Source organism: Paramisgurnus dabryanus, chromosome 19, assembly GCF_030506205.2.
Source record: "Paramisgurnus dabryanus chromosome 19, PD_genome_1.1, whole genome shotgun sequence".
NCBI classification, from domain to species: Eukaryota; Metazoa; Chordata; class Actinopteri; order Cypriniformes; family Cobitidae; genus Paramisgurnus; species Paramisgurnus dabryanus.
In genome coordinates, this window is record NC_133355.1 from 20,914,015 (window position 1) to 20,930,651 (window position 16,637).

The 16,637-nt window shown below is 37.6% G+C and overlaps 1 protein-coding gene across 1 annotated transcript in view; it reads right to left on the bottom strand.

Annotated features, from left to right (window-relative positions):
* gabbr2 (gamma-aminobutyric acid (GABA) B receptor, 2) overlaps positions 1–16,637 on the bottom strand; it is a 242,767-nt gene that overhangs the window by 188,519 nt on the left and 37,611 nt on the right. The window lies entirely within an intron of this gene.

The window sequence follows — 16,637 nt, forward strand, 5'->3', positions numbered from 1 at the left end:
GTATTGAAATGGGTGCTGTTGTCCGATCTGCAATTCCATAATAGGGAGAGAAGTACGCATGTAAAGTTGTGAATCGTAAAATTTCAAAAATTCATTGCGCAGAACAATTGTGCTTAAAGGAACAGTATGTAAGAAATTTATATCAATGAATCATAAAATGGCCCTGATATGTCACTAGACATTAAGAAATCATTTTCATTTCAAATACTTATATTACTGACAACAGTGGTCTGGCCAGGATATTGTCATTTAAAAAGTGGAGTTGCAGCACTAAACTGATTTTATGTTGTCATGTTGTGTATTGGCCACAAGTTGTGTGATTGCAGTACCAGTTTTAGCCACAAGTTTTGTGATTGCAGTACCAGTTTTGGCCACAATCCTACATACTGTTCCTTTAAGTTCACTTCTTAGGCCGTTTTTCAATCGGAAGGCTGCATCCTTCCAAGGCTAAATACATCGTAAAGCATTTGTAGGCTGAATACATCATAAAGACCGTCATATTTCATAATATAATATTAACAATTATACTCGTAAATTATTGTAATATGCTTCTGACTTGCGCATGTAATGGCCAGTTAACTTTAAAATAGGGGTGTGACGAGACACTTAATCCACAAGACGAGACGAAACACGAGATTGGGTTCACGAGAACGAGACGAGATGATATTTTTTACACTTTTTAAGAAACCCTCAATGATAAAATAAATGAATAAGAAACTGAAATCACATTATTTTAAAATGTTTTAACTAATCAAGGATTGGCCCTAACAATTATTTTGCTAACTGATAATGAAGTAATTTTTTATTTTGGGGTAATAAAAATAGACCCAAGTGAGCAGTAGCATTTAAAATGCAATAATAATTGGTTCAAATAAAGTATTAAAACCAAGTTACATTAAACAACATTTTATGGCCTACAAATAAAAAGCATTATGTATGTATTATAACAACTGCCTGCAGGGGGCGATAGAGGACTCGTCTCGCAGAGGCTGTCTTCACTTTCACTTTCACTTTAGAAGGAGAGAAACGCTTATTTTTAGTCAAACAATGTTTTAATCCATATTAATATTTAATATATGTCCATTTCTTTACACTAGAAATCATACAGCCACTGTCATTTTTTGAGCAAGAACATGCAGACATTAAATCATGTAACTCTGTGTCGCACGAGATCTCGTCACACCCCTACTTTAAAATAAACCAGGCTTGATGCTGTATACAGCCTGCATATGCGACCTCCCAACATGATCTCACAAAGTTCCGTACCAGAGGATGCAGCCTTTCGTTGGAGAAACGGCTTTATATTTATCTTATTTAAGTATCATATGATTCTCGTCACAGAAAGATGCAAAAATAACTCGCATATTATGGTTTATGTGCACTTTCATAACATTACATAAAGCAATAACATAGCATTTGTTACTTTCAAAACAGTGTTTTTTTGCCTATATCTGAATAAGAACTTTATAACTTTATAAGAACAACTTTCTTACTTTTACTTTGTACATTTATCCAGAGATAAAGTGTGAACTCGGATGAGAGCTGTGCGCTGCATTGCTAAATCCACGGATTTTGGAGGAGTTCAGATTTGGGCTCCTTTCTGAAGGATTTTGTCGATTAGTTATTGGTTTTTAGGCTCTAAATAGTCTTTGGGATGCTTTTGGGCTAGCTTTGAATGTCCACTGGGCTGGTTTTGATACGCAAATCTGGTAACCCTGGCTGTGCACTTCAGATTATATGAAATGCACATGTAAAAGAACATTTTAATCAGATTGGTACATGTAAACTGTATTGTCGTAACCTGCAATCGGAATAAAATTCAGTGGGATTGACAAAATGTTGTGCATGTAACACAGCCAGTGTTATCATAATGTCTACAAGCTCTCGAATCAATCCTGCTAAAATAGCAGTTCATAACCTTGAGAGCTCTTCCTTCATTTACATTCTTCATGTCCCACCACATTGCAAAACCAGAAATTGAATGCATTTTTCCTTCATAATGGAAAATCATAATTCAATGTAAATGGGGGAAAATACTGTGGACCTCGATTTTCTGAATGCACACTGATGTTTCGGAGAGTCGGACTGCTGGAGCACTCTGCACCCATTTCACGTCACTATGGCAACGCTCTTGGCTCTGTAGATGTGCTGAAGAAAAGCAAAGATGGAGCAGGGCTATTGATTGCCATGTGAGCCAATAACTGTTTAATCTTTGATTTTCCAATGTTGGTGATGATATTTCAGTCCCTGGAGTCCCGGTCAGTCAGGTTGACCCGACTTAATAACGGTCATAGTCACAAATGTCTCAACACTATACCATGACCCCCGGTCAAGAATTTCATCTTGGTGTTTGGCTATGCTTGCTTGCCTGTTTTTGTATTTAAGCCGAGTTTGAGCTTCGTTTTCTGCAATGTGCTTAATGGAAAATTTACTTACGTGCAAATACCTGTCTTACTTGCTAACCACCTGTTTTACCAGGTGCTAAATGTCATGGATTAGTGCTGCATCGTGACAATCTGTCACAGAAAGCAGGAGGCTATTTTATTAAGAAAAATGTGTTTGAGTGCATTGTTTTTTAATCATGGCAGCAATAGTTTGATGATGAACAAATGATGCAGAAAAGTGTAATAACAGCTTATTATCAGCTTGGCAATTCAGATGCCAAGGTTGTGTACAGAGTGACGATGTACAATCCCATTAAACCATGCCAGATTGTGATGGTCCGCTGCATTCTTTATAGCATTATATTTAAAAATGGCTTTCAAAAGCGCACACAAATTGCGCTCAGCTAAAGTTTTCAGGCATGTTTGTGTCATCGGCTGATTTGCACAATCCCTCCAGTGATTCAAATGCTAAAACAACAGAGACAGTGTGTACTACTACACATTTCATTTTTTGAAACTGACCCTTATACAGGACAACAACTATTGTAGTGATGACAATAGACATTCTTGCACAAGCAGTATTTCTGGGACAAAAGCACACTGAGTAGTATTCACTAGCCAGTGCGCGACAGGGTCATAAATAGAAGGGTTAAAAATAGACTGTGGTGTTGGAAAAGCAGGAATATGTGATGAGGCACTGCGGGGTGAGTCGATTGAAGTGATGCCGTTCATATTGCTGAATAAAACAGCAGGCTTTTAAAAGATCTCATTTACATATTTCTTCCATTTTCACTTAATTCTGGTCATCAGTAAGCACAAAAACACTCTTCTTTTTGTCTTTTCATCAGCAAGATGGTAGTAACGTTCAAGGAATATGTGAGTATATGAATGAAAGTGCTGTAATAAGTGATGTATAGTAAACATTTACACCAAATAGGGACGACTGGGGAAATAAATAATCAGCAAGACGGCAAGATCATTGCATTTAAACTTCATTTTTACCATAGTGTCACAACTGTTATTACTGTAGTAATGGATCTCTTTTTAATACAAATATCGTTTCTGAACAGAAATACCATGAGATGTGAGGTATAGTAATTGAGCAATGAAATGCAGTTATCATGTGACTAAAATACATTACGCCACATATTTCACTCAAATTAAATGGCAACATCCAACACCGACAAACATAATGTGGTCGGTCGCCTTATAAGGCACACACGCACAATCTGCCGCTTTGATTGTGTTGTCATGGGAACGCACTCCTTACTTTAAACACTAAATGATGGAGAATGTAAGGACAGCATTGATGGATATGGCACGAATTGGGTGTTACATACTTGAAGCTATTACTCAGGATTCAGGAGTTCATTTTGAATACAGCAGACTGGTGCCTGAATGAAAGACGTGTTAAAGCAACCACATCACTGCAAATGATTTAATGAATTGGTTTGATCTAATATATAACCACAACATGTCACAAATAAAAATTTAAAATAATAAGAATATTTTTTTTTATTTGGTAACACTTTACAATAAGATTGTATTAGTAAATCAATTATCTAACATGAACTAAAATAAGCAGCATATTTTTTTTAATATTTATTAATCATTGTTAATGTAATAGTAATAGCATAGTAATGCCAACTAATTTGTTTATATTAGTTCATTGTGCATTAATTATTGATAATAGTTACACCTTTAAAAAAAAGTTGTAAATGCTGAAATTAACATGAACTAAGATTAGTAAATGCTGTGGAAGAATCGTTTATTCATGTTAGCACATGTATTAAAGGGATAGTTCATAATTTTCTTACTCTCATGTTGTTACAAACCTGTATAAATTTCTTTGTTCTGATGAACACGAAGGAATATATTTTGAGGAATGTTTGTAACCAAACCGTTCGTGGGCCCCATTGACTTCCATAGTAGGAAAAAAGAACACTATGTAGGTAAATGCGGTCCACAGATGGTTTGGTTACAAACATTTCTCAAAATATATTACTTTTTGTTTATCAGAACAAAGAAATGTATACATTTGTAACATCATGAAAGTGAGTAAATGATAACAAAATTGTCATTTTTGGGTGAACTATCCCTTTAACTAATGTTAACAAATACAACCTCATTGTAAAGTATTAACTTAGTAATATCTGAGAAAGCTTATTTATGTAGTCCACAAGATTACAAACTTAAGCTCAGCTTTTAGAAAAATTTAATTAAATTTAAGAAAAAAATTACTCACGATACAAGTAAAAACGTTATAAAGACATAGGCCAGGAAAATTACTACAAAATATTACCACAAAAGAGGATCAACAAATATTAATATAAATTTGAGTCTATGTATTATTTACCTGAGCTTTTTGTTTTCCAATTTAATTATTTATTTTTTGTATATTTTTTTAAATATTTTAAATCGAAATCAATCGAAATTAAGTCTCAACCGCAAACTTCGAATTTAAAAATGGGATCGTTGATGCTGCCACGCCCCCAAGTCATGTCCGGTCGGCTTGCCAAGTGGGGAAAAAAACTTTTAAGAGATTTATATTTTAAACACGAGGGATGTATTGCTACAACTCCTTGAAATGCATCTCATAAACAGTATTACTACCTAGTGATCTGACTTCGGATAAAACGCAGCTCTCTGCACGTGCGTGAGAGAGCCGAGATGCAACGGGTTATATTTTAAACCAAAGGGATAGTTTGCCTCAGCTCGCATGAAATGCATTAAACTGAACAAATATTTAAGGATTACTACTTTAGTTTATGTTTAGACTTCGGACAGATGCGGACAAGAAGGAATCCTCTCTATAAGCTCCCTCGCAGTAAAGTGAAGCCCACAAACCAACATGCGAGAAAAAGCACACAATGTGCATGTTAATGTGAAACTATAATAATAAATAATAATAAATAAAAATGTCTTAAAAAATAATAATAATCGAGAATCGAATCGAATCATGACCTTAGAATCGAAAATGTAATCGAATCGAGGATTTGGAGAATCGTGACACCCCTACAAAAGACCATAATGTATATGCCAACAGAGCTTAACTTGTTTTAAACCTATACAATTCCTTTAACTATCTGGTCTACTTTTTCACTTTGTAATTGAGCAGGCTGCTCAACAACAGCCTGGCAAAGTTTAATGTGGAATAAGCCCCAAACCGCTCTTAAAGTCGTGTCAGAAGAACAACAAGCACAGCAGGGCAGACCGGCAGTGACCAGGAGGCTTACTGATGTTGACACTGTCCCTCCTGTGGGCCGACTCTAGACCTACAGTAGACGAAGAGGAAAATGAACAAAGGCAGTCCTCAAGCTTCAGGAGCACTGAGGACACAGTCTTAAGGAGCTCTTTCTAAAGCTGAAGGTATACTACCACGTGTACGTGTGCCGTCTGTATGACGTCAGTTTTGTCATCAGAAGGGGCCGCGGTCATCCGCGAACAGTCCGCGAATGACAGCACATGTGCGTGAAAATATTGAGATAGGACACGCCACTATAAATAATAACACAAAGGCAATAGACACCTTTGCACACACACCATCGTCTTTTTTCTTTTATTTAAACTTCTTCAAAGAACAGAAAGCTGTGGAGAATTTTCGTCACCATAATGTTTGATTCCTGTTTTGTTTTTTTTCTTCTTTGTTCTAAACTTTGTTTGCAATGATGGATCCGCTACTTTTCTTTATCTTTCCTAAATTTTTTGCAACATGATCTCCGCATATTTCCGTGGCCCTGCCACGGACTTTCTTTTCCGTGGCATTCTCACGGATTGGTTACTTAACTGCTTTTTCCTATTTTCAAACCATTGTCGCTTCGGTTTAGGGTTAGATTTGGTGTTTGCGTTAGTATGTAACTTTAAGTATTGGTTTATACATTTTTTTCTGATGTATTCTTTTATATTTTCTAAACTTTAATCAATTGTCGCCTGGCGTTGGGGTTAGAGTTGGGTTTGGGTAGGGATGTCATTTTATGTAAATCTAACCCTAAACCGAAGCGACAATGGTAAGAAAATAGGACAAGTAACCAATCCGTGAGAATGCCACGGAAAAGAAAGTCCGTGGCAGGGCCACGGAAATATGCGGAGATCCGTGAGAATGCCACGGAAAAATGAGCAAAAAATTCCGTGACTATGCCACGGAAATTCGTGAGATCAGGTTGATTTTTTAATGTACTGAAATGTTGCGAATTATTACTGCCCTGATTGCCTGGTAGAGTAATAATTTGAATAAAAAAATAATTTTTATTGCGTACGTGTTGAACACAGCCATCAGTGCGGACATGTGCGGGGGGGAGCCGGACACGGACGTGGAAAAAAGTATACCCTGGAGTATTTTGCTGGTGTAACCTATTGTAATCAACTTACAACTTTACATTGTAAATAAAATATTTGTTGTTCCAACTCAATTCAGTTACCTTGGTTGGCTTAAAATGAGTTAATTCAACTTAAAAATATGAGTTAACTCTAAATAAATTGTGTAAAACTGTGTCAACTAATATTTTTAAGTTGAAATAAATTTATGTTGATTCAATATTGTTAAATCATATATACATTTTAAATTCAATAATTGTATATGTTGCCATATGCAGCACATCTTTGTTGTATTTTTATTTCTTGTTTGTACGGGTATGTGTAAATTCACGTAATGTGTAATATTTCCTCCAGGAAAAAAACATAAAAAATTCCCTCAGGAAATTACAGTGTAACTAACTGGTTATTTACGGCACCAGCAGTACAAGGAGCAACGGCAGATTTTACATATTGGGCACATTTTCCACAGCTCATTAGGACATCTACAAACAATCCTAAACTATAAAAAATGTTTTCATTTTGACAACATTTGTATGTGCATCCATTTACATTTATGCATTTCTCTAATTTCTGCCCGATTTTGGGAGTCCTCAGAAATTGTAAGTAGTATTGTTGTTTATAAATTGATTTGCGAGTCGTAACTCACATACAGTAAGTAGCAATTATAATTAAACGTAAGGTAGCAATTAAACTTAAGTTTGTACCTTGAGTGGGATTTTTTGTATAAACAATCAGATTTTACTCAAAACATGTTAAATTATATTCACAAGCTTGATGTGCTCATTTATCTGTGTGATCTGATGGAAATTAGAAATGGAAGAGGACACATAAATTTGCAATCCCAGAACCAAATGACTCGGAAAGGACAGCAGGCTAAGCGTTATTAATGGGACTATTTCCTCTGACATCTTCAGCATCGTAAAATGGCCACCCGAGGTATTGTGGCAACAACAGGGGATAATCACGGTAAGCTAACCGTGATGAAATGGCTTGTTAATGGTGGCGACAGCGGCAGCTGCACCTGTCGCCAGTCAATGGCAAATTACTACAGTCGAGAAAGCAACCTGAAGTCTTCAAGACTGAGAGAGAGAGGTAAAGAGAGAGTGTGAGGAAGAGAGAGAGAGAGAGAGAGAGAAAGGGAAAGGCTGAAAGAAGAGTTTTTGAAATGCATAAAATTACATAAATTCTTTGAAATCAAATATCAGAAAAATAAGGCTACTAACCAACAGAACTGCACTGTATAACTACAGTACATATGTTTTGAATACTAAGATGTTTTGTTCAATTATACATTTTAAGTTTGAGATTGTTTTATGTCATGAATTTTTTTTGGGGGGGGGTACGTGAAAGAATGCACACGCAATCACAGCACATCTTCTGTTTTTGAATGCTAATAGACAGCAGTCGTCACATATTATAAACCTCATAGATTTTAATCTTCTCAGGTTATTAACTTTTCTCTCGCTCTTATCTTGTGTTTGGGCAAGCGTTTTCTTCAGTCAAGATAAAGTGATTTCAGACAGAGATTTGGTAATTTGATGTCCTCGGGTCAGCTGGTTTTGATGAAAAATGAAAACAGAAATGAAAGCAGAAATGAAAGATTAAGGCCCAATCTCAATTCTATTATATACACCTACAGGTCTCCTCACTCCTTTCTCCTTGAAACATAGTGGAAAGGTGAAGGGTTAAAAAAATATTCCCCTAAGAAATGGGACTCCACTACTACACCATCATACGTCATTATACGTCAAAGTAGATGCAATGTTTATCATGTTGCCATCACGTGTAGTCATAAGTTTAGTGGGTTAAAGCCTAAAAAGTGGCCTTGGACTTTTTCGCCAAAGGCACCACATATCTATTTTGGCGATTCTGGGTGGTCTCCCCCTTCGTCTATTCAGGTTTCATTTTCCCTGGTCTGTTCTCAATCGCTGTAGTTGACTGGCAATTTAAAGCGCTGGGATTTTTCCCTGGTGTGCCGCCTCCAGAACGTGAGCAGACTAACTGTGGGTTCATACCAACCGCGTTTGAGGCGTCAAATTTGCGTGTACCATGCCTAGTTTGCCACTTGAACAGTTTGAGTTTACTCGCTTCACGCATGAAAGCCGCACGTAAAATTCTAGTCATCGAGACATTCACGTGAAAATTCGCATCATGGCAGGGGCTTCTGCGACTCTGCTCACTTCCTTTAAAGGCGCTCTAAGCGAATTGACGCGTTTTAGACCATAAAACATTTTTTGTTAAATACCGGAAACATCTCCTCACTATCTGCTTGCTGCCTGTCAGCTGATCAAACTGTAAAAAACGCGATCTCTGTAGACAGCCCAGGCTTCACAAACGGCAATATCAACATAGTGGCCAAACCTATCACCACAAAACAAAACAAAGTATTCCATCCAATAAACAACAAAAAGGATTTGGGGGTGGGGGTTGGGCGCGTTCATGAAAGCACGAAAGGGAGGGGGAGGAGTTCTTCTTCTTCTTCTTTTCCAGTTTATTGGCAACCGCACTTAACAGGCGGAGGAGTTAGCTACGCTCCGTCTGTTTGAAACCGTTCAAACGTCAACAAAAACTAACGTCTCGCAGATTCGCTTAGAGAGCCTTTAATCATGTCACTACTCGTGCAAGCTCCTGATTGGTTAACGCGGCGCGTTTTTCCGCCAAAGTTCAAAATTTTCAACTTGCGCGTTTGACGCGGCAATGCTCAATTGGCGAGAACAAGATGCATGAATGAGGCAGAATCGCATCTATGGTGCTGCGCTAAACACCTCATTCGCGCCACGAGACCTCTAGACGTGCGTCAACGCGTCTTCACATTGACTAAACATTGAAATCACTCGTGCTTGACGCCTCTACCGCGGCTGGTGGGAACGCAGCATAAGGCAACTGGGATGCGATTGCACTAAAATGGGATTGGCCCTAAAACACAATGAACCTGCTTTGGAAAGGGTTGGTGTGTAAGTTTGGGAGAAAACATCGCTAATGTTTATTTCAACATTACTTTATACTGAATAAGTGTCCAAAATGTTTCTCTTTCCTAATTATAGCCTACATAAAAGGAGAACAGACCTTTTAAACTCCCGTACATCAAAAGTTCACAAGGACAGTGCTGCCATTTATAGCCATTTAATAGTTTGAAAGTACAGGAAGAGATGAGGATGTTTCTTATACATACACTGATTGCTTTGCTCACTACAAAGCAGGAATCAAACCAGTCTCATCCACCACCGTCATCATTATTATCATCTAAACCGAACTGCTACAAGGACGACCGTCATAGAAGTACTTCATGGTATTTTACAGAATACAAAAGGATACCATTTCAAAATTATTTATAGTCGAACAGCACTATTCTTGGTCCACCGACGTTTAAATTAACTTTGATGTATAGAGTAAAATAAAGCAATATGTTTTAGTCTATTCTATCAATAATTCAGTATGTCCCCGAGATGAATGATTATTTATAAGAGCACTATTACCTTACAGTACCGTCTGGATGTGGCAGGTTATAATGAAAGGAAAAAAATATGCAATTTAATAAACATTAAGGTTCATTGCATTGCACTGCTGCATATTTCGCAACGAGCTTCACTTTCATTATTATTTAACTTGATCGGGGACCTGCTGTAACCTTTATTGATGTATGCACACAGCTTCGGTTCCTGGGTGTAGCAAGTACTTCTGGGAAATCATGAAGACCACGATTAGGGTCATGTGCATTTTCTTTCATAACAGCCAATGGTGGAATCTCCCGTCGCATGTAAAACACACAAGGATGAGGCCAAAAGCAGCTCTGTGCATTTGTTCCCCTTCAATGAGCTCAGAGATCCATCGAGCTCCAATCACGCGCATAAATCCACCTCGGTTTTTAAGACGCCGAGACAAGTGGCTTGGGCTTTTGGATATCTGTGAATGCAAAGCGACGGCGTACTTTGGCTTTTGGTCTGAGATGTTCACACCTTCGTGTCAAACGAAAATGAACCAAGTAGCTTGTATTTGTAAGATTTGTACGACACACAGTACTCGGTTGACAGGATTCATCGATCGACTGTGGTTTCGCGGTGCTGCTGTTAACCTGGTGATGTCGAGCCATTAATTCTCTTGATGCAATAAGTGTAAACTGTATGCTGTATTTTTATAGAAGACTGGAAACTAAATATTTTCTAGACAGATTGCCTGTGAAAGTGTAAAAGCTGTATAATTTGAAGTGCAAAAGTTTATGCTTGCATCCGAACGGCGTTATATTACTGATAAAAACATTATGCAGTACGGTTGCAAAATGAAAAATGACAAAATGCATTAAAGAAATCTTTAAACTACAGAGGAAGTTCTGCTCGAGGGTAAGATCCCATGTAAGCAATAGAGGAGCGTCCCGCAGGTTGCATCAGTGTGACATCAAGGTAATTTCATAGTCAAAGATTTCAAGATGTTCCCACCTGAAGATTAAGGAGGCGCGGCGTGCAAACAAATGGCAGGGTAAGCTATTAGGGTACGGTTACAAAAAGACTTACACTACAATATATCTTTGTAATTGGTGGAAATGTTGAAAGACACAAAACGAGAAGGCTGACTGAGGAAAGAAAGGCCATTATCAAGTTAATTATTTCTTGGCCCGAGGTTTTCCATTCTCCCCTGGATGTCTCCTCTAGAGAACGGGGGGCGGGGGTTGGTTGCTGGGCTAATTACTGCCTTTTTGGATAATTGTGATGATGTTCTTTGTATAGCATCAGGTTAGGAAAAAAGTCAGAAACGTAGGTGGCGTAGAAATATAAGTTCAGATCATTTGCAGGCTTGTATTCGGACCACCACAGCATCTTTACGTGGAACGTTATCTAATTCCCTTTATTCCCTATCTGAATAACTGAAAATATCTTCTCTGTATTTCTTTTGAAATGTTACACAAATGTGAAAAATGTTATATAGTCAGTGAATAATATGTTTATGAATTCTTCTCCAGATCTCCAGTGTTCTTCTAAGGCTAAAGTTGCCGAACACAAGTGAATTAACTTCCCAGCTGCCATGGAGAGATGCATTGCAGGCACCTTATGTAACCCAGCACCTGTAGGTTCCTCCTGACAGCTTACCGGTGCTGGTGATACATGGTTCTGCTCCGGACAGGTACTTAGACTAACAATCTATGTCTGCACACAAATCGTATTTTCGAGACCCTTACATCGGTATGCTCACGTCCAAGACCAAGAAGGGACAACGATATGCACTGTAGATCTGCATACATCAGACCATGAATCAAATGTCTGTGAATGATGGAGACTTCAGATCTGAACATTCTTTGACACAAGCAGTCTCGGTGTGACGGTCATGGTAAAATACTATTCTTGATTTGGGCCCAAATACCCTCCCATGTGCTCTAGGCCATAATGTTTCGAGTAATGGGTGCCATTCATCAACCCGACTGCTCTCAGACATGGAGCATGGCAAAGGGTGGACAGCTGAGTGACATGGTCATATTAAAGTCTGCTCTGAGCCGCACACTATTTGGAGTCTTGCGACAACAGTGTCCCGCCTCTGTCCAACATCACGCCATTTAATCAGCTGCATGATTGGTTCATGTCTAGACACTGCACTGCCAATATCAACACTGTAACACTGTGTCCTAACTACATGCAACGCTGCAATAAAGTTTTTTTACCATATGAATCTGAGTTTTTGTCTGACATAGCATCCTTAGTACTCCTTAGGATTAAAATACTGTAGTAGACTTTAAAGAGCACCTATTTCATTGCTAAAAATAACGTTATTTTGTGTATTTGGTATAATACAATCTGTTTGCGTTGTTTATGGTTAAAAAACATACCATACATTTTTGCAGCCCCAGATTTCACTCTCTTTCTGAAACGCACAGATTTGAAAAGCTCTGTGTCCATGATTGGCCAGCTAATCTGTACGTTGTGATTGGTCTGAATACCTCTGACGCAACCGGAAATGTGACGCTCCTTACCATGTTTGAAAGATTCGCTCACAATGCAATTAGGCCTGTCGCGATAAACGATAAATCGATTAATCACACGGTAAATAAAATGAGCTCAATCATTTTTTTAGGTCGCGATAATTCACATTTGCATGCTTGTTTGTTTTCCTTGTCCCTCTCTCTCTACCAAAGAGACTGGATGACCGCTCCGTGCAACGAGTGACAAGGAGTGAACCCTCGTCAGTCATTTGTCAGTCGCATGATCTGTGTGGGGAGGGGGGACTCCTGGCGTAGCCTATCACAGTAGGAGTACTGAGGAGGATGAGCGCGGCGAGAAGTGTAGCAGGAGGAAACACTAGTTAAGACGAGAGTTGGAGAAAAAGATGGATTTACTAGAGGCTGTTTACACTTGTCATTAACATGCGTTTTCATCGATCGGATCACAATGTTTTACGTCTTTTCTGACTTTTCTGACACAAGGTGAACAGTGCTATTTTTAGCCTTTCATTGATAAACTAAAGCGGGTTATCTCCGCAGTTTCATTTTGCAAGCGTGTGAAAGTTGCGCGATCTTAGTTCATCAATTGCGCTGAAAATTCAGAGAAAGCTCTAACATATAAACGTACAAAACACTGTGCAGCATGTATACTTGCTAAACAAGCAGCGGACTCCGACATAATATTAGTTTGCGTCCATATAAACTCATAATTACACCCGCTGGCGTTCAAATGACAGCGGAGAGACTCGCCCACCGTCTCGACAGACCACCCCTCACAGTATTCAGCACAGAAGCGGTCGAAAGTGGACAAAAGAGACGGATTTAAATACCAGGTGTAAACGTGATATGTCTCTCTCGTCCACTTGTGATCTGATCAAAAACACATCTTGATACCAAGTGTAAACAGCCAAGTTTCAAAACCAAACGCTACAGCTGCAGTGTGGGAGTACTTTGGATTTAAACCTAATGACCGAGGTGAACCACTAAACCTGAACGAGCCATAATGTCGCATTTGTGGTAAAAACGTAGCACTTAAAAGTGGCAACACGACAAACATGCATATGCACCTAAAACGCAATCATCCTGTTATTTTGTTCATTTCTTGTGGATATTTAAAATGTCTTCCAGTTCCAGTATTACTTATTGTTTAGAAATAAAAGTTTATAGATCTTTGAAAAGGTGTATCTGCATTATTATAATGGTCCCGGAGCATCAATGTTATCGTCTATCGCGATAAATTCTGAGGCAATTTATTGTCTGGCAAAATTTGTTATCGTGACAGGCCTAAATGCAATGCTGACAGGAGTTAACTTACAGGCTATGAGTCCGAAACAGGAGGAATTATGATAATGTCGGTCTTAAGACATCACCAATCCCAGGAAGTATACTGTTGCCTACAATCCGTGTGTTTGTTGTAGTGCAAGAAAAGAGATTTACGTTGGAGATGATAACTTGCGTCATTGTTTACTTTGAGGTTTGTACCTTTTGAATATCGTTAACATGTACTAATACACACTTCCATCCCAAAGGAAATTAAAAAATGTGAATCGGACAATAGGTGCTCTTTAAAATTTACTATGTCAAAGGTGTCTAGAAATTTTACAACAATTCCTTAAGTAATTATTGAAAAATACTACAGCATATTTTCATGTACATTAGGGAGAGACATAAATAAAAATAAATAGAATTTAATGATTTTATAAATAATTAAATTAAGAATTACGAGAGCGTAAGAGGAAAAATGTGGAACTATCTATATATAGTGCAATTCATATGTCTGGCAAATGGAAGATGAGAAAGACATGTATGAAAGACATACATAGTTTGGTGATGAATGATATTATAGTTAATTTGATTAAACTCTATATAGTCATTTCAGCTACCACTACCAATAGATAATTTTTTTTGCATTATTTTTTTTTAGTCTGGACATCCATTAAAATATTTACAGACAGTCAACATGCATACTCAACAGATATATTTTATTGAGAAAATGACATTCCTGGTGGCATGCCTTCAGTCAGGAGGGTGGGAGGAGAATCATACAGCGGTGTTGTCATGTATAGCGCTGGAGTGCCTGTTCAGATGGAGAGCTCTGAGTGCTGCAGCACAGCTCTGAATGTGTGGCATCTAGCCGACACCATGGACACAGATACATTAACCCGCGTGTTTACAGAGCGCCAACAATGACCCTTGCCAATTACCAATCGGTTAACAAAGAAGCACAGCTTTATCCGCACACCAGGTGGATAGCTAATATAAGATGTTCATCTATGGTCAACAACAAACAGTAGATTAAGAACAAAGAAATGTTGTGTTTTATTCAAATGGGATCTATTCAAGAGTGTGATTTGCTGCTTTCGTAACTGATGTTATCATATAAGTAAATGATCGTATCTTATTCTGTGATTAGTGCAGTGGATTTTGCAACACATTACGTATGCTTGCATATCACTTTAATAAATTAACTGTCTAATTCTAAGTTATCAAAGCTAATTGTTTACATTTATTTGCACTAAATTGATATTTAAAATCATTACATTCATAAAACACAAGGGCGTTCTGTGAGGGCATTGCAAGTTAACATATTGTAAATTAGATGAAGAGAAAAGCAATAGACTCTTACACCCTGTTTGGTTGTGCATTTAAACAGGGTGATTGTTCAACTGAGGCCATTTTACACCAAACAAGTGACCGTACAAATGCTGCGGCAGAAAATACACATTTGAAGAGCTGATGTCTGACACAGCGTTGCCATGACTACAGGGAATGAGCAGTGAGACTGAATCTTTAGAGAAATTAAAGGGAGGGTTACCCAGTTTTACCATTTCACTTTTGCTACACTTCCACACTGTAAAAGAAATGCTGCATGTAAGTTTAATCAAAGAGGTTATGGAAGTCAATTAACCTACAGTACTTTTTTAAGTTTTTGACTAGTATATACACTGTAAAAGATCTTTTTGCACTTTTAAGTTTAATCAACTTGGATTTACAAGACATTTGAACTTACTAGTGGTGAGTTATAAAATTTAACTGCCACAACTAAAACAAATTCAACTGGATTTAGGGGCGGTTTCCCGAACTGGGATTAGACTAGCCCTAGACTAAAATAAATTTTCAAGCTTTCCAAACTGAAAACAGCTTGATATCTTAAAATAGATCAGTGCCCTTTGTTTTGCCCCAAAATGCACACAAGTACTGTTTTTAGTTAGGCATGTTTGTTAAAACTAGTTATATTTCCTAATTAAACTAAGGCCTAGTCCTGGTTTAAGATAATCCCTGTCCGGGAAAACACCCCATAATGTTACAGCAAATTGTGTAATAATGCACATTTTTTATTGATTTAACTTCATTTGTTAAGTTAGATTTAAAACCAAAAACTTATGTTGATGTGATTTTTTACAAATATTTAGGAAGTGTAATCAACTTCCTAAATATTAGGCACACAATAATTGGGATATTAGTCAGCAATTTTGGAACAAATTGAACAGTCCCAAATAATTACAAACAATTTGAAATTATTTAACTTTTTTTGTTAAAGGATTAGTCCATTTTCTTAAAAAAAATCCAGATAATTTACTCACCACTATGTCATCCAAAATATTGATGTCTTTCTTTGTTCAGTCGGGAAGAAATTATGTTTTTGAGGAAACTTTGCAGGATTTTTCTCATTTTAATGGACTTTAATGGACCTCAACACTCAACAGTTTTAATGCAGTTTAAAATTGCAGTTTCAATGGACTCTAAACGATCCCAAACAAGGCATCGTGATGACGTATTACGTGAGGTCACCCTGGTGCATCACAAGCCCAGAGATAGGCGAGAAGTTTTGGTTTAAAAGTGCATATTATAAATTTTTATGGAATTTGGGATCCTTTAGAGTCCTTTGAAACTGCAATTTTAAACTGCATTAAAACCGTTACGTGTTGGGGTCCATTAAAGTCCATTAAAATGAGAAAAATCCTGAAATGTTTTCCTCAAATAACATAATTTCTTCTCGACTGAACAAAGAAAGA